We start from the raw sequence: 20,099 nt of genomic DNA on the forward strand, positions 1-20,099 counted from the left end.
ACAGGAAGTGAGACTCCTTAGCTCACACCTGAGCTGAACTTGGAGACAGAGCAGAGATTGTCCCTTACTCTCACAACTTGTGAGACTGACATGGGGACAGATGTCTTGAGTCTACTGTACCAGAAGAGGCTGCTTGCAAGACACAGAGGAAACTTCTAAACCTGAATGCTGACAAATCCTAAAGAAAAGGTAGCAACCAGGAACAGAGAAGATTTTCCCTCCAAACCACAAGGAACAGATAAGACTTTCATTTATAAGACTTTTTTTTATGTCTGTTCATTTCATGCTATATGTTTGGGGCTGGGAGACATGCTTATCTAAAGGGAGTGGTGGATTGCATAGTATTTCACTAGAAATACTCCCAAGTGAATAGAAGCTTTGTTTACCCCTTGTTTGGATGGTTTCCTGATGTTAAGGAAACAGGCGCAATAAAAGCCTTATTTAATTTCACTATAACCAGTCTCCCTTGCATACCTCTGTGAGCGTCCGCCTACAGTTATTTATATGATTGTCACATGTATTACTGCTGTGAAGCGCTATGTACATTTATGGCGCTATATAAATAAAGACATACATACATACAATAGACGGAAGATAGAGGCATTATAAGAACCCCACAGTCTGTAACATTGTTCATTAAAACTACTTCAGGGTGAAGAATCTATGCTCGTCTGGTGAGGAGGTTTAAATAAGTGTCTATTACCAAGTGAAACCCATTATACATACTTAACAAACAGTATTAGACAGCACACAAACTATGTATAAAGTGAAATAATAGGTGCAAAACGGGAACAAGGACGACCCTGATTCCTCCCAAATAATCAATAAACCACAAATGTTCCCAGCACTCAAACGGAAAGAACAGATAGTAAATGGATCAGCCAAAAGTAAGTATTTAATGGGACACGAATGATGCAAAAAATGGTCAAACAAGGACCAAAAAAGAAAGCACTACGTGCTAGGGCAGGGACAAGGACAGGGAAGGGGAGAGGGGAGAGGGAAAGAAATGGGAAAGCACGGGGAGTTAAAAGTCCAGGGCAAGGGGGGCAACGTCACGTTTCGGGGTATAGAAACCCCTTCTACAGGCCCGTTCCCAGGTAGACCGTAGTCACCTGGTACTTCCCTAAACCCTGCAACAATGTCCCTGGGAGACACAGTGACAAGCTATCACTGAATATCCCAACAGAATGAAGGTAGGCTGTGAGGCACAGGACTCAGACCAACTAACCCTAAGTGAGTAACAGGGAAACTGGATGATAAGGGTCTGAACCTAAAAGGTATATATCATCACTATACAGGCTATCTAAGTAGCAGTGGAGTTAGCTGGCAAAGCAGGGTGCTAAAGGGTTAATGCCCCACACTGGAGAGCTTTGAGTCCAGTAAATGCAGGAAATGTCCAATGGCAAAAAACAGGTCGTGGCAGCAAACTCCTCCTGGTGCAGGCAGCCCGGCAGCATACATACGGTATCCAAATGAAACAGGAATAAAGCATCAATCCCACTGAAATAAAATGAACAACTTTCCAATGTTACAGGTTTCCCTAAAAGTTGTAGTTGTCCTTTTAAGCACATTTTTGATTTGTATTGATAAAAGTTAAGGTTCGACATAACATATTGTTTATATTGCCTAGCACAGGGGTGCTCAGTCCTCAAGCCACCCCGACAGGTCAGGTTTTCAGGATATCCCTGCTTCAGCACAGGTGGCTCAGTCAAAGACGGAGCCTCTGATTGAGCCACCTGTGCTGAAGCAGGGATATCCCAAAACAACCTGACCTGTTTGGGGGGGGGTTTGAGAACTGGAGTTGAGAACCCCTGACAGAGCACACCGAGTTCTCAAATAAAATATACAGCAAACAAGAATGAAGATGTAATAAATAAAATAAAACTTCTTGGAGGAAAGGTCCCATTTTGCTACGATACGAAGTGACTTCTACACCTCCCCAAATTCTCCTTTATACAATACGTGGAGGAGATACCTGCCATCAAAATTGTACCTACCTGGGAAACACGCTCATTTCAATCATTTGCATATACTTTGCATATCCCCCAGGGATCTCAGCTGTCTTTTTTGTTGTTATATATAATGATCACTAACATCTATTTATATTTAACGCAATGCTCTTTCCGGACAAAAACGGCACTCATCGTTACGTCATTTACAGTAGCTTTGAAGATACACGTTAAGGCATAATAATTATAATATTAATAATAACTTTATTTCATATAGCGCTTTTCTCCCAATGGGACACAAAGCGCGTCACAATTACAGTGCAGCGCGCGGTACGCAGCACATAGGAATGTTATAGGCACAGTCCCTGCCCCGTGGAGCTTACAATCTATGTGTTTGGTGCTTGAGGCACAGGGAGATAAAGTGACTTGCCCACGGTCAGAAGGAGCCGACACCAGGAATTGAACCAGCGCCTTTACTCACTGAGCCGCCCGTTCAGGCCCTAACATGACATTATCTTCGGTTAGCCGCCATGTTTAACAAGCTTCACGTAGCTCTGAGGATCTGGGCCACAGCGCCTTTCACCAAGATGCATTCTGGGATGCGATTTGCGATTCCGTTTCCAGCTTCTTTTTTTAAATCTTGCAGGATAAAATCTCGGCCGCTGCTTTGCGCCAACGACAGCCAAAGAGAACGTAAATCCCAGTTTCACACGCCTCCATCCAGCCGACAACTGTTTGATTGATTTACAGCCCGAGAACAAGAACGAAAGTGGAAACTGTGACGGCCTAATCAGCAGGGAGGGTGGGGAGAGGAGCAAGACAGGCCACGGCATGTCCGGCCCACGGACCAGTTGTGTTCAGACGTTTGTAACACGGCCGATGTGTGTTGGTAACAACTTTTAAACAAGGGAAGCAAGGAGCCTCCTAATTACTGATGATGATTGATGCATCGCCAGGCCCGCTGTCCAGAAATGTGGCCTGCCTTTCTTTCTCGCTGGGTTTTTAACGTTAGCAGTCGGGTAGGAACGTTACGCATTAAACGGCGGTAGTGCCGTGGAAACATCCGTTGGCTTTATCGGAAGTTCCCTAGCTATGTAGCCCCGACCGGCACTATTGCAGATTACTAACCCCAAAAGACATCAAAAGGGGTCTCGCTGCAGCTGCTGACAAGGCTACACTGTTACAATGAAAAGTTATGATGTGAATGTGCTGGTAAGTGCTGTTTGTACTGAATGAAAAATCGGGTCGTTATTGTGCTTGAGAAGTGAGATCTCACGTGATAGAAGGTGCAGTCTCATTCAGCCAATGCCAACCTATCTTATTATGCCCATTGTTCAAAGGGAAAAAAAGTAGTCGATTTAAAAAAACGTAAACCTCTAACATTGGGGCAACACAGCTTGAACTTCATTTAAAAAAGATGTATACACATAGTACAACTTTGACTTCAACCTTAAACATCGGGTGTTAGCCTTCGTCAAATCTCCATTCTTCCACCTCGGGAACACAGCCAGGATTAAGCACTTGATCCCCCCAGAGGATCTTACTACGCTTGTCCATACCGTTGTGACCTCGCGCCGGGACCACTGCAATGCGCTCTATGCGCTGGGTATTCCGGAAACATAGCTGCGCCGCCTGCAGCTGGTGCAGAACGCTGCGGCCGGGTTGTTAACTAACCGGACCCGTTCTTGCCCCGTGACACCTGTTCTCCGTTCTCTGCACTGGCTGCCCGGAAAATGGCGAATGTATTTCAAGATCGGCTTGTCGACATTCAAAGCAAACTACATGAGCAGGCTCCCAGCTATCCGAGAGCTTCCAGCTCACTACACTCCCATACGCTCACTTCCATCTGCAGATGAAGGACTCCTAACAGTTCCCAGAATCTCCTTGACTTCCTTTGGGGCCCGAGCTTTTCGCCACGCTGCTCCCACTCTCTGGAACAGTCAGCCACGTACAGTTTGAGAGACCCCCTCTCTGGAACTCTATAAAAACATGCTCAAGACTTACCTGTTTACCCAGGCATTTAATTAATAAACCACAACCTGTCCGACATTTAATAACTACAGTATCATCCCACCCTGTATTGTATCTCTCCTTGTGTTTGGCTCTTTTATAACCTTAAATGTTTTCTTCTTCCTTTTTGTAACTGTGAAACCCTTTGAGTCCCATTGGGAGAAAAGCACAATATAAATAAAGCTATTATTATTAGTATTATTATTATTATTTATGCTTCAAAGCAGAAAGGGCGAGTGGTTTTTTGAAGACAAAATAATTTAATACAGGGAAAAAAACCAACAGTTCTTCCTTATTACTGTTACATTTCAGACACTGTTTATGGCACTCGATGTTAAACATGTAAGAGGGATTGCTCTTCTTATACTTGCAACGCTTGGGAGCAATTCCTTTCTATAAAAGGCTATATCACCGATGGCGCGCTATACACAGCACATACACTCAGGTCCGCGTCTCGGGAAGCAGCGTTCATTCTCCGTATGCCGTCTGTCGCCCAGTTACTGCAGCCCTGTCTCCTGGAAGATGAAGGCGCACCGCAAAAACAGACTAAATGGTGCGATCTTTGGGGAGGGCGAGAACCCCCCCAGAAACGTGCCTCTTTCTTTAACCCTTCGGTGGTGGACACATTGCATTTATAACGTTTTACCAAAGCAGTTCATCGTGTTGTTATACGGAATTCATAGTCCGACATTTCTTAGTATAATTCATGTTCCATATTTGCTGGAGACCAATTTTAATACTAATATTGATGATCACTGGATCCGGTCTTCAGTGCCATGGGATTAACGCTATGGCTATGGGGGGTTCACATTCAGAAGCATGGAGCCCCCGCAGCTGATTGGCGGAAGACACTGTCCCCGGCGCGGCAGACATTTACGTGTTTGTCCATGGTACCAAGGACAGTAAGTCTGGCTACATCTGCTCATTCGATACTCTGCCCTCATTTGTAAGAAGTGGGTACCTCACCAACGGCTTGAAAGATGCCCCCCCGGAAGGAATCCAGGATGTCCCTGTGCCTGGCTGAACCTGCATCCTTTGCACCTCTCCTTTAGTTGTCATCTCTGTGATGTCCTCTATAAACACACTCTGTCCAAGTCCTCTCCCTTCCCTGGTGGAATGCTGATCACTCCAGTACGAAGAACAACCTCGCCCCCGTACAAAATGACCACCTTCTCACCAGTTTCTAGGGTTGCCCAAAGTGTCTCAGTCTTCTCTCTAGTATCTTACATTAATGTCGTTTTTCTGTTGTAGTTCATATAAAAAGCAACTCTCCTCTCTTGTCTGGTGTTTATGTCTAGTTGCAGATTAGCCCAGCTCTAGTACCTCTAAAAGGCATCTACCACCAATGATTATTTTTCCATTTCACTCCCAGTTACATCCAGCTATTATTGTTATTCTGTATATTCTAGGACCCAATTATACAGTAGACTGAGGCTTTTTACATGCAGTTTACACCTTTTTTTTAGGAAAGGACCGAAAACCCTTAACAGAAAAATCTTAGACCATAGTTTCTCTTACACTATACCAGTGCATTTTTTAACCGGGTTTCCGTGGGCATCCCTGCAGGGTTCCCTGCAATTTTCAGGTCATTTGAAAATTGTACTAAATACAGAATTTACAATGCATCTGATCTCAGACGCGCTATTAGAGAGGGTTGGGGTTCCTTCCAATGCATCTGATCTCAGACGCGCTATTAGAGGGGGTTGGGGTTCCTTACAATGCATCTGATCTCAGACGCGCTATTAGAGGGGGTTGGGGTTCCTTACAATGCATCTGATCTCAGACGCGCTATTAGAGAGCATTAGGGTTCCTTACAATGCATTGGATCTCAGACGCGCTATTAGAGAGGGTTAGGGTTCCTTACAATGCATCTGATCTCAGACGTACTATTAGAGAGGGTTGGGGTTCCTTACAATGCATCTGATCTCAGACGCACTATTAGAGAGGGTTGGGGTTCCTTACAATGCATCTGATCTCAGATGCGCTATTAGAGAGGATTCGGGTTCCTTACAATGCATCTGATCTCAGACGCTATTAGAGAGGGTTGGGGTTCCTTACAATGCATCTGATCTCCGACGCTATTAGAGAGAGGGTTGGGGTTCCTTACAATGCATCTGATCTCAGACGCTATTAGAGAGGGTTGGGGTTCCTTACAATGCATCTGATCTCAGACGCTATTAGAGAGGGTTGGGGTTCCGCAGAATTTCCACACACCAAAAAGATTGGACACCGCTCCCACACTAATCACATACAGTAAGTGAATCCAAGTGGATAATAAACAATAAAATATAAGTGATAGATATTCTAATGACAATTGCTCAAAACCTCCGGTGAGGACTTTGCTTCCGCAGAATTTCCTTAACCGAAAAAAGGTTGAACACCACTGCACTATACCAGCTAATGGGCTGAGAAGTATTTTTAACACAGTGATCTATGTAATTGTTTTCTCAAGTAAATCATTGTGGGAAACAATATTGTAAGATTGTAATCTCTTTGGGAAAATAATTCCCCCCCCCCCCTCCAAGCGGTTGACGTATTAAAGCAATTTGGGGACCGTCACCGAAAAAAATCAAATAACAGTGGCTACCAGATTTTTGGTGGCGCTGTCACTCAGTCGCCGTCGCGTGCACTATAAGCGCTGACGACGGCGACAATGCATTTGTTTTGACGTGACGGTCGCGTCGCCAGCACTATAAGCGCAGCCTTAGAATGAGGGCTAATTAGAGGCGTTAGGGAGGAGTTACATGGCGAGGTCTCAAAGTCTCCATCACGGTTTCTGCCTACTGTATGTCCAGACCATCTGCGGCAACGTTTCCTGGATAACAAACTCCTTCTTACACACGGACGCAGAAAATGTCACACCGCGCTGTATTAACACATTGCTGCCCACGACGCAGAAAAGAAATACAATGAAAATATATATATTTTTTAAAGAACCATCTTTAGTTGTGCCCATGCTTTGCAATGTCAGTCAGAATGACTGAGCAACTGATAGAGCCTCCTGTGCTGAAGCAGGGATATCCTTCACACCTGGCTTGTTGGGGGCACTTGAGGGCTGGAGTTGGTCACCCCAGTAAGGCCGTGCCTATAGTGCCGTCGATGGCGACACGGCGGGTGACGTCACCCATCGCCACCGGCGAAAGTTGTGTTTCGCCGGGCGGCGGGGTCGCGGGATTCCGGCAATTTGATTGGTTAAAGGGCCGTCACGTGACGCGACAGCCATTGAAAAATACAATTTTGCCGGCTTCCAGTTTCCGCGACGGCGCTATGTCGCCGTCGCGCACACTATAAGCGCACGCGGCGGCTGCAGCAGCAATGTATTTGTTTTCAGGCGACGTCGCAGTCGCCGGCACTATAAGCGCGGCCTAATAGGGGTTTCCTAACAAACATTTTGCAATGGCCTACATTTTATAGTTCAAGACCCAATTGTTGTAGGATATCTATGTATGGACTCCACAAAAGCCCCAATACGTCTATAAGGGGGATCTGCAGAGTTATCCTGTATATTTAAAGGGTTTCACAGTTCTTAAAAGGTTGAAAAGAACTGCACTTGGAAGAATATATAAATATATATATATATCATTCTAATTATCGTATCTGAATAACCTAATACCTGTAAACATTTATATAAGGTGGTAAACCTGCTTCTTCCCCGTACGTGTTTCAATTACACAAAAATGTAATACTGAAATGATCTCCCAAGGTAAAAGAAAAAAAATGTTCCCAGTAATTTATTGTCTATTATGTTTCAATGTAGGTAGCGTATCTCCGGTGATTGTACAGTCATTTGAGTTTACTACCTAGCTGAAAGCCTAAATTAAAAAATGTGTAAAGCGAACATAAAAAAATGATATTAGTGTCTACGATAGTAATATATTTCCATTATGAGTATTGATGTTGACAAGGAAATTGAGCCGCTTACAACATGGAAAGAATACTTCATTTGTTTGTAGCAGTCAGCATTTAAACAGTTGTATAAGGGAACACACACACACAGCCCCTGTAAGCTCAAAACCCAAACCCAACACACCATCGCGTAGTCCTCCAATGTAACTACAACTCAATATGCTGCTTCGTCCTCCAATGTAACTACAACTCAATATGCCGCTTTGTCCTCCAATGCAACTACAACACACATCACTGCGAAATGCTCAAAGAACTAGATTGGTCATCACTCGAGTCTAGGCGCAAAGTTCACCTTTCCTGTCTTGTCTTGAAATACTTTCTGGGCAAGCTACCCAGCCAACTGAACAAGCTCCTCACCCCTACCACATGCAGCACTTATCTGAGATCAGACTCCAAAAGACTGTTTATGGTCCCAAGGTTCAGCAAAGTATCCGGCCGCTCCTCCTTCTCTTACCGTGCACCCCAAAACTGGAACAACCTACCGGAGACTCTCACATCCACCACCAGTCTAACTTCTTTCCAAACTAAAGCTTTCACATTTTAATTTGGTCTGTAACTGCTACATACGCCAATAATATATATTATCTCTTACTTTGCATGCAATGTCTTTGTAACCATGTATCTGTATTGCCCAGGACATGGTAAAACATGTTAGAAATAATATGATTGTGTGTGTGTGTGTGTGTGTGTGTGTGTGTGTGTGTGTGTGTGTGTGTGTGTGTGTGTGTGTGTGTGTGTGTGTGTGTGTGTGTGTGTGTGTGTGTGTGAGGAGTGCTACTGAGATGTAGTTTTATGAAACTGTGAAATAATGAAGAAAAACAGGTAAGTATTTAACTACATGATTTGTCATATTGGATGGAGCACTGAGGCTTAAGCTGTATAAAGGAGACCGGAAATGGGTATACAGAGGGAGAGGGGTGTATAGTTGGGATAAACCCTTTCTGCTGTCAGGGGTTAATAAGACTAACTTGTATGTGTGTGTGTCTATATTTTTATATATATATATATATACACACACACACACATTAATGAATATACATACATACTTTCTATGCTAATTGACTTAAATCCTTGAGTGCTCATCGTGCAGCCACCTCTGGGGTGTGATCTGGGAAGCACATTTCCAGTGCTGCTTACCCCCTTCCAAAAGAGTGAGGGGAGAAGCGATATAATTATTTCCAAACTACAGGTGTGTGAGGCGCAGGAAGATACACTTATGAATGTATGTGGCTGGGGCTGGAAGCGTATTCAGGACTTTGCTTATTCAGGGTGGACACCGTGACATCACCCGTAAAGTAACCATTTCCCCCAGTTGTATCCTGCGGCCCTGCGGCCCTGCGGCCCTGCTGCCCTGCGGCCCTGTGGCTCTGCGGCCCTGCGGCTCTGCTGCCCTGCGGCTCTGCGGCCCTGCTGCCCTGCGGCCCTGCGGCCCTGCTGCCCTGCGGCTCTGCTGCCCTGCGGCCCTGCTGCCCTGCTGCCCTGCGGCTCTGCGGCCCTGCTGCCCTGCTGCCCTGCGGCTCTGCTGCCCTGCGGCTCTGCGGCCCTGTGGCTCTGCGGCCCTGCTGCCCTGCTGCCCTGCGGCTCTGCTGCCCTGCGGCTCTGCGGCCCTGCGGCTCTGCGGCTCTGCTGCCCTGCGGCTCTGCGGCCCTGCGGCTCTGCGGCCCTGCTGCCCTGCGGCCCTGCGGCCCTGCTGCCCTGCGGCTCTGCTGCCCTGCGGCTCTGCTGCCCTGCGGCTCTGCTGCCCTGCTGCCCTGCGGCTCTGCTGCCCTGCGGCTCTGCTGCCCTGCGGCCCTGCTGCCCTGCTGCCCTGCGGCCCTGCTGCCCTGCGGCCCTGCTGCCCTGCGGCCCTGCTGCCCTGCGGCTCTGCGGCCCTGCTGCCCTGCTGCCCTGCTGCCCTGCGGCCCTGCGGCCCTGCGGCTCTGCGGCCCTGCTGCCCTGCGGCTCTGCGGCCCTGCTGCCCTGCGGCCCTGCTGCCCTGCGGCCCTGCTGCCCTGCGGCTCTGTGGCCCTGCGGCCCTGCGGCCCTGCGGCCCTGCTGCCCTGCGGCTCTGCGGCCCTGCTGCCCTGCGGCTCTGCGGCCCTGCTGCCCTGCTGCCCTGCGGCCCTGCTGCCCTGCTGCCCTGCGGCTCTGCGGCCCTGCTGCCCTGCTGCCCTGCGGCTCTGCGGCCCTGCGGCCCTGCTGCCCTGCTGCCCTGCGGCTCTGCGGCCCTGCGGCCCTGCTGCCCTGCGGCCCTGCGGCTCTGCTGAATTCGTGCATATCGGGGCTTCTGATATTTATCTGTTTGACTAATGACGGCATCATAATTACTTCACAAATAAAGAACAAGGCAAAAAAATCAACAATTTAACCAGCGGCTTTGAAAACCGCAAACATGAGATAAAGATTGTGAAAACGCCCCCGAGCTTTCGGAAACGCTGAAAGCATTTTATAATATTTGCCCTTTAAAATAATGTAAAAAAAAAAAAAAAATGTCAGTTAGCTACATTTAATCTATTAAACTTGCTATAGAGAGGACTCTAAACCAGGGGTCTGCAACCTCTTTGTCCTGCGCCCCCCTACCTGCGCTCCCCCCACTCACCTTGTATCAAGGGTCATTGCCATGGCAACGGTGTCAAATAAAGCCGCGGGTCATGTGATGTCACGTGACCCCGCCGCATCATTTGACGATGCCATGGCGACACGTCACACCAAGCCGTCGCGCGGCGAGTCACCGAGGCCTTGGGGAAGAGCGCAGGGCCTCTGTAACCGCTGCGCCCTTAAAAAAAAAAATCTCTTGCCACCACCCCCAACCCACAAACTAGGGTTTGTACACCCCTGGTCTAAACCCCATGCAAACACTACAACCCACCATATCCTCTCCGTCTTCCTATCTCTTCGCCCTCTCTCCGCCAGGCCCTCCCTTCACTGCGTCACGCAGCAGAAGCCAATAGCTGCACTACCATATTGTCGAGGCACTGGGCAAGTCTGTTGACCTCCATACTACGGGCTCTCCCAGGGCAAGAACTCAACTCTAGACCTGCAGTGGCCTCCGCCAGTGCTGGCTCCCTGTCTAGCGGGTTTCAATAGTGATTATTAGAATAGAATATACTGTACACATGTAACTATGGTATGTAGAACATAAACACGTACATATGTAACTAGGTGGAAGTTGGCATATACACACGTATACGTACGTAGGTAGAACATACACACGTACTCATGTAACTAGGTAGAACGTACACATGTAACTAGGTAATGAGACACATGTAACTAGGTAATGAGACATGTAACTAGGTAATGAGACACATGTAACTAGGTAATGAGACACATGTAACTAGGTAATGAGACACATGTAACTAGGTAATGAGACACATGTAACTAGGTAATGAGACACATGTAACTAGGTAATGATACACATGTAACTAGGTAATGAGACACATGTAACTAGGTAATGATACACGTAACTAGGCAATGAGACACATGTAACTAGGTACTGAGACACATGTAACTAGGTACTGAGACACATGTAACTAGGTAATGAGACACATGTAACTAGGTAATGAGACACATGTAACTAGGTACTGAGACACATGTAACTAGGTAATGAGACACATACTGCACACACCGCTGGCCTCTCCTTAGTGGTATGAATCCCGTCCCACAGGATGTCAGAGAAAACACCAGCGCTGGAAATATTTGACCTGCAGTCTGTTCCTTTATGGGGCCCTGGGGAGATTTATGACATACGTTTCGCCGCCGCCGGAGCGTTCTCCTTCTCGGGAGCTTTGCTGCGTGTTATACTGCGTGTTATACTGCGTGTCATGCTGCGTGTTACACGTTACCCCAGCTGAACTTCTGCACAAATACAGCCGTTTAAACAGAGCCTGCGACTATTTGTCATAGCAGCAAACAGAGCCACAAACGCAAATGTCTTAACTCCATTCATCAGCCCCACGTGTGTACACATGCAGCGTGGCAGGGAGCAAGGAGCAGCGTGGCAGGGAGAGCAGGGAGCAGCGTGGCAGGGAGCAGCGTGGCAGGGAGCAGCGTGGCAGGGAGAGCAGGGAGCAGCGTGACAGAGAGAGCAGGGAGCAGCGTGACAGAGAGAGCAGGGAGCAGCGTGGCAGGGAGCAAGGAGCTGCGTGGCAGAGAGCAAGGAGCAGCGTGGCAGGGAGAGCAGGGAGTAGCGTGGCAGGGAGCAGCGTGGCAGGGAGAGCAGGGAGCAGCGTGGCAGGGAGCAGCGTGACAGAGAGAGCAGGGAGCAGCGTGGCAGAGAGAGCAGGGAGCAGCGTGGCAGAGAGAGCAGGGAGCAGCGTGGCAGAGAGAGCAGGGAGCAGCGTGGCAGAGAGAGCAGGGTGCAGCGTGACAGAGAGAGCAGGGAGCAGCGTGACAGAGAGAGCAGGGAGCAGCGTGACAGAGAGAGCAGGGAGCAGCGTGGCAGAGAGAGCAGGGAGCAGCGTGGCAGAGAGAGCAGGGAGCAGCGTGGCAGAGAGAGCAGGGAGCAGCGTGGCAGAGAGAGCAGGGAGCAGCGTGGCAGAGAGAGCAGAGAGCAGCGTGACAGAGAGAGAAGAGAGCAGCGTGGCAGAGAGCAGGGAGCAGCATGGCAGAGAGAGCAGAGAGCAGCGTGACAGAGAGAGCAGGGAGCTGATGTTCTTCTGAGTTCTTTCACTATATCACAACTCAATATACAGTAGAGAGAGCAGGGAGGCGATGTTATATGGCTGAGTTCTTTCTCTATATCACAACTCCAATATAAAGTGTGTGCATATAAGTGGGACTACGCCATTAACCCTTTTACTGGTACGCAGTGCGTTCCCAGGCACCTCGCGCAGCAAAAGGTTTCATTTAGTTAGTAGCATTTGTACCCGATCATCAATACGAGAAAAGAATAAAAAAGGCAAAAGATTGGCATGTCCTGTTTACAGCTAACGAGGTCATGAGAGAGTGTCCCATCGCGAGAAAAGGTCTGATGATGTCAGAACGGAGACCTGTATTACCTTTACACACTGAGTGACAATGTCACGATGCTGTCATGTTCACTGGTTTCATGGCTGGTGTTCTATCTGGACATTTAAAGATGGCAGCCAGTCACTGATGACATTGTGGCTACCTTTTGACTTGGTGGCCCTTTTATTTTTCTGAAGGAAACGGAAACACCGGCAAGTATCTCGGGAACCGGGGCGGTCTCCGGAGCTACAAAAAAACCCCTGGTTCAAATTCTGTAAAATAAACATATGGAGAAATAACGAGTTTGGGGGATTGCCGCTGTAATGGTGTTTCGTCCGCAACGGCCCCAAGACGGGTTTTCTATTTACTGTCCCAACCAATCTAACGCCCCTTCCATTGCATCACCATCCTGTGGCCCAATCTGCTTCCCCCGCCTCTGATTGGGAAGAAACTCCTGAGCCCCGTGAGGGAGTGAGCATGACCAGGGGGAGCCCGCTGGCTATGCTAGGGTTAAAAGGGGGGAGGGCTTTAGGGTATTTAAGAGAGAAGGTGTCCGTTTGCCAGATTAGTATTGCGTTGGTCGGAAATTGTGCAGAGCAAAGGGTGGCCACCAACAGGCCAGGTATTAGGGGTATCCCTGCGTCAGCGCAGGTGGCTCAGACTGATTGAGCCACCTGTGCTGAAGCAGGGATAACCTGACCTGTTGGTGGCCATTGAGGACTGCAGGTGGCCACTACTCTTGCAGAGGATGCATTGGAGAGAGGGACGGAGTATTGAGAGGTATAGGAGGTAATTGAACAGGTGCATTAAAAAGTTTTCGATATCTGTAGGGGTTTTTTCGGTGTCACAGGGATGTAGAAGGGGATATGACTGGGTTATTCAGGCGGGATGGGGTACACGTGTCGGTGGTAGGGATTGATATTTGGGTTTGGCAGGAGGTCTGCAAATGGCAGTGAAGTGAGTCAAGTTTAAGGTTTTAAATGACCTTGACTTTGGCGGGGTGTGCAGGAGGCCCAGGTGTTAATTCTCACCATCAAGCCAGCTCAAGGTTTGGGGGGGGACACAGGTGGTCTCAGGTGAGGTCATAGGGACATGCCTGGCCAAGGGCAGCGGGCATGCGCGACCCTAGGTGTTGGTGAACATCTGGCCAGGAGGATGGCCAACGTGGCTGTGGTTACGAGTCATGATGGGAAGGATCATGCGCTCAAATTTCGGAGTTGGTTGGTGAGAAGACGGGGGACCTCCTGTATGTATCTATTAACAAAAGCTGTTGCCGTTTCAATCTCAATGTTGGTTATTTTGGGGGACGGAACGTATGGAGTCTCCACTGGTCAAGAAAAGCTGACAGAGTAATCCTGACAACAGAAGAAAAACAGGAGCTCGGCAGCGATAAGTGGGACAGACTCCCCGTGACACAAGAGACCGCCAGGAACACGGAACATGTCATGCTCATGGGCCTTTTTTATTCCTTCCTGCTGCAAGCAAAGAAATCATTTCAACTCTGGACACAAATATGTCCCGTATGCAGAATTATCAGCAGCGTTTATATACTGCAAACAATAAAAATGTGATCATGAACAGACAGGCGTCTGCAAATATTGGCTTATAGCTCCAGTGTGGAAAAACGGCCTGTTCCCCACCGGACTTGTGAAGTATGTATATAAATGTATATACGGTCGTAATTATTATTCATTTTATATAGCTCCAACTTTGTGTGTAGTGCTTTATAGTGGAAGAACAGAGGTTTTAAAGGTCCAAATTACCCCTCTTTCCCCCCCTCTTGTTTTCTCCATGGATGGGGAGCAGGGGGTCCCCAGATCTGAACCGCATTCATTTCTGCTCCTGGGGAGTGGGCCCCGAGTTTAACATTTGACCCGCCATTTTCTTTCCCCTGGTAGGGGGTGGTAGTGGCGCTAGTTTTACATGGAAGTATCTTGAGGAGTCAGGGTATCCCCCGTGGCTGAAATAACGTGGTTCAACTCCGGGACCCCCGGCTTCTCATCCGTGTAAAAACAAAAAAGGGGGATGAATGGGGTGTGGGGGAATTGGGCAGAAGTGATTCTACCTCTAAACATACAAGGAGTACAGTACATACAATTAGAGATAAGAACACGGGAAAAGAGTTCCCACCTCAATGCTATATCATGCACACTGTAATGTTGTCCCGTTAGAGTACCCATGGCAACTCACGTTTTTTCACTTCAACTGTGTGAACAGCCGCCGCCATTTTAAATTCCCAGTGTGGAATTAAACACTATATATATATATATATATATATATATATATATATATATATATATATATATATATATAGTGTTTAATATAGTGTATATATATACACAGTGGTTGACAAATCACCAAAAAATCTACTCGCCACACAAAAAAATCTACTCGCCACCTAGTACCAAACGTGTGCTGCTTGGGCCAATATTTACTCGCCCAGGGGTTAAATCCACTCGCCCGGGGCGAGCAAATGTATAGGTTTGTCGAACACTGTATATATATATATATATATATATATATATATATATATATATATATATATATATATATATATATATATATACATACATACACACACACATACATACATACACACACACACACACATACATACACACACACATATCCCAGAGCATAACTACAGCATTTAGTCACAGATAGTAAAAGAAATAAATCAGATCATATCTGAACATCTCTACGTGTATTTGGAATAGATCTCGATATTGTAGGCGTACATCATGCTTGTACATTGGCGCATCCGATGCGTGTATTGCCAGCAAATTCCCGTGCGTGTTTCCACATTCAGAAATGGCAAAGACGCCTTAGGCTACGCTTACGGTGCCGGCGACGGTCGCTGAAAAAATCAAACTGAGATAACTTCCAGCGATCGCGACCAAGCCGGCGTTCCGTCGCGTCACACTTACTATAAGCGCATGCGGCGGCGGCGGCAATGCATTTGTTTTGACGCGACGTCGCTGTCGCTATAAGCGCAGCCTTAGGAATGATCAAGCACGAATAACAAAAAAGGTAACACACAGGGACTGCCAACCCCCCCCCTGCTCCGAAGAGCTTACACTCTATGGTATAGATCCAAGCCAACTGATCGCTCCACAGATGCCCCAATACTCGGGAGACCTGGAATCATTAACTTGGGGCCGCTGCATTTGATTTCACCATCAATCATTAACTACTTGTTGAGCAATCCCAAGGCCCTCTCTCGCTTTAAACGTGCCGTGCCTCTAACATGAAACAGTCTCACTTTTCGGAGCTGTGCCTACCTGCCAGATTCAGCCAGTTTAAACATTTACACGTGCTCCCCCTCCCCGCCTCTCCAAGGTCACAGTGGAAATGTCATTTTCAGCCCGGGATTCGCCCCTACGATGTAGCACTGGAGTAATACTGTACAGCAGTGCCAGAGGTGGAGATTTGCCTGCATGAGATAATTGCACACGTTGTGCCCGACGTCTCCCCCTGCGCCCCGGAGCGTTACCGTAACATCGGGGAGACGGGAGCAGCGCTGCACAGCGTGTTTCTGCCGAGGCTTCACCGCGTACAAAATGTGGAGTGTCGGGGGATTAAAAGGAAATAGGGTTGGAGAGGGAGAGGCAGGGAGAGGTACAGTGAACAAGTATCAATAATGCATTTCAACCTGGAATATTTGCCGCTGCTGGCAATACAATGACGATACCACATTTCAGTGGGGCTCACGGGTTTAGAGGTGTTGGAGATGGCCCTAAAAACGCTATCAGTGCAATTGGGATGAAACTATAGGGGGTAATATTTATGCTGTCATCCCTGCCCTTTCTGTACTTCTGTGAGCCTCACACACACCCGGAGCCTTACTGCTGCCTCATAGCCTGCGATTAATATCCATACCTTCCTATATATAGCGCTGACAGTGTACATGCTGCTGCGCACAAGCATTGTGCAGGCGCAACGAGCCCCTAACCCGCAGAGCTTACGCTCTACGTCCATGTGCCTCCGGCACCAACATTAAAGTGACTCGCACAAAGACACAAGAAAAGCCGACGGATTCAACCACTTCAAAGGCAGCCACATTACTACCGAGCTACTCCAGCGCCTCCTTGAACACCATTAACCCTTTAATAACCCTCTTCAGCAGCATGTCACTCACCCACTTGGTTAACCAAGGGGGGGGGGGGGAATCTGACTTCTCCTGAAACCCCCCCCCCAAAAAAGAAACAAACCCTAATATTTATCCGCTTTAACACCCGCAGCGCTGGCAGGGATTGTAGGAATGCCTTGTAATCCCTCCCCAGCGCAGACGGAGTTAACACAAAGCATGCAGTGCTCCCTAACGCCAGGAGAAGAGACGAGTAATATTAGGTATGTGCTCTTACCCCGGCGGCGTGCTAATCCCCCGCGGTGGCTGGTGATCCGGGGAGATCCGGGGTCCCCGGCATGCTGCGGCACACACACACCGTGCTCTGGATACCGCGCGCTGGCGGCTCGCTGCTGCTCGCCCCTGTGTGTCTGAGCCTGTCGCTGTAGCACACTCAGCGTGGATACTGTACTGCTCGGCTCATGCTGCCAGCTTCCTCCATGACAGCACACTGAATCCCAGCCAGCACTGTGTCACTTGACTCCCCTACCAGCTGATCAGTAATTACTCTGCGAGCTCTCGCTCTCACACACACACACACACAGTGTCAGACCGAGACTTTATTGCGCACAAAATTTGGCACACCTACTGACCGCCGCTGTGCCACAGGTTACTTCGCCACCTCGTTTAAATGTTCTTCGTCTCCCCAGTCGCAGCGCACCTTGCGCGGCTGCCGTGTGTGTGTGTGTGAGCGAGCGCACGCTCAGGACACTCAGGTTGGCAGCCAGGATACGTTTATTTTTTTTAAGTCCCGCAATGCGCGGAAAATTCTGTCCTGGCTGCTTGCGGCCGCGCCTCCTGCGTGTGCGCCCGCGCCTCCTGCGTGTGCGCCCGCGCCTCCTGCGTGTGCGCCCGCGCCTCCTGCGTGTGCGCCCGCGCCTCCTGCGTGTGCGCCCGCTCCTCCTGCGTGTGCGCCCGCGCCTCCTGCGTGTGCGCCCGCTCCTCCTGCGTGTGCGCCCGCTCCTCCTGCGTGTGCGCCCGAGCCTCCTGCGTGTGCGCCCGCTCCTCCTGCGTGTGCGCCCGCGCCTCCTGCGTGTGCGCCCGCGCCTCCTGCGTGTGCGCCCGCGCCTCCTGCGTGTGCGCCCGCGCCTCCTGCGTGTGCGCCCGCGCCTCCTGTGTGTCCTCCCGCACACATACATGTCCTCCCGCACACATACATGTCCTCCCGCACACATACATGCCCCCCCGCACACATACATGCCCCCCGCACACATACATGTCCCCCACCCGCACACATACATGCCCCCCGCACACATACATGCCCCCCGCACACATACATGTCCCCCCGCACACATACATGTCCTCCCGCACACATACATGTCCCCCCGCACACATACATGTCCTCCCGCACACATACATGTCCTCCCGCACACATACATGCCCCCCCGCACACATACATGCCCCCCGCACACATACATGTCCACACCCGCACACATACATGCCCCCCGCACACATACATGTTCCCCCGCACACATACATGTCCCCCCATACACATACATGCTCCCCGCACACATACATGTCCCCCCCGCACACATACATGTCCCCCACCCGCACACATACATGCCCCCCGCACACATACATGTCCCCCGCACACATACATGTCCCCCCATACACATACATGCCCCCCGCACACATACATGTCGCCCCCGCACACATACATGTCCCCCCGCACACATGCATGTACCCCCCCCGCACACATACATGTCCCCCCGCACACATACATGTCCCCCCCGCACACATACATGTCCCCCCGCACACATGCATGTACCCCCACCCTGCACACATACATGTCCTCCCCCGCACACATAATTGTCCTCCTCTCCCTCACACATACATGTCCCCCCCGCACACATAATTGTCCCCCCGCACACATAATTGTCCGCCCTCCCGCACACATAATTGTCCCCCCTCCCGCACACATAATTGTCCCCCCTCCCGCACACATAATTGTCCCCCCTCCCGCACACATACATGTCCCCTCCGCACACATACATGTCCCCCCCTCCCACACACATACATATCCCCCCGCACACATTCATGTCCCCTCCGTACACATAAATGCCCCCCCCACGCACACATACATGTCCCCTCCGCACACATACATATCCCCCCGCACACATACATGTCCCCTCCGCACACATACATATCCCCCCGCACACATACATGCCTCCCCCGCACACATTCATGTCCGGTATTATCTCTCATTTTTTACCGGACAGAGTAACCAAATACCGGGCTGTCTGGTTCAATACCGCACACCTGGCAACCCTACACGCACCGCAGGAAGTTACAAACCGTGTCATGGCTGCTGGCGGACACGTCGAGTGTCCTCTGTGTGCGCGCATGTCATGCTCTCTCACATTCGTGAGGCGCTCCACCGCGTAGCAGTGTCAGCGCGGCACGCAGTACGGACATCACTACTATGCGCCTCACGACGGTGTGAGAGCGCGCTGACCGCTATTGTTTTGGCGCCCATTTTGGACGACAACCAGCCAGCCCAGCCCTTAATCCGGCACTGCGCACGCACACCCCAACCCCCCAATTCACCTGAGATCTGTGCTACCACCTGACATCCAACATGAACTGAAAATCAACAAGATCCCGTAGGATCTAAACATGTTACAGGGATAGACAAAGAGGATCTAAGCACTGTGGATGGAGAATACAAATGTCTTTTATTTTTGGTAGTTTATTAAAGGTAAAAGAAGCATGTTGTTTTTTTACCGGGTCAATATATATATATATACAGTGTTCGACAAATCCATTCACCTACAGGCCCGTGGCGACTGGATTTTACCCCGTGGCGACCTCCTCATGGCCGCCCAAGCATGGCGGGATTGGGGGCGGGACTAGGTGGCGAGTAGATTTTTGGGTGTTTTATCAACCACTTTGTATATACAGCTAAACCCCGTTATAACGCGGGTCTCGGGGTCCACCCCGAGACCACCGCGTTACTAACGGGGTCGCGAGAAAAAAAAATGCCCGCCGCGCTTTAGCGCATATTCATCCCGCGGGACAGGAGATGGGAGCGGGCATGTCCCTCCGCTCCCCGCTTCCCCCTGTCACCGCGGGACAGGCCGCGGGGCAGGAGATGGGAGCGGGGATGTCCCTCCTGTCCCCGCTTCCCCCTGTCACCGCGGGACAGGCCGCGGGGCAGGAGATGGGAGCGGGGATGTCCCTCC

At 49.7% G+C, this 20,099-nt stretch overlaps 1 protein-coding gene across 3 annotated transcripts in view; it reads right to left on the reverse strand.

Moving 5' to 3' along the window:
- The window catches only part of NCOA1 (nuclear receptor coactivator 1), a 446,052-nt gene that overhangs the window by 224,580 nt on the left and 201,373 nt on the right, over positions 1-20,099 (reverse strand). The window contains exon 1 of one of the 3 annotated variants that reach the window (XM_075598642.1): positions 17,156-17,371. The exons of 1 other annotated variant lie outside the window; for it this stretch is intronic. The gene's annotated coding sequence lies outside the window, so the exon portion shown is untranslated. Of the gene's footprint in view, positions 1-12,841; positions 12,861-17,155; positions 17,372-20,099 lie in introns of those variants that run through there. One more of the 3 variants, XM_075598643.1, reaches the window with a different exon arrangement.

Source organism: Ascaphus truei, chromosome 4 (genome assembly GCF_040206685.1).
Source record: "Ascaphus truei isolate aAscTru1 chromosome 4, aAscTru1.hap1, whole genome shotgun sequence".
Classification (NCBI taxonomy): Eukaryota; Metazoa; Chordata; class Amphibia; order Anura; family Ascaphidae; genus Ascaphus; species Ascaphus truei.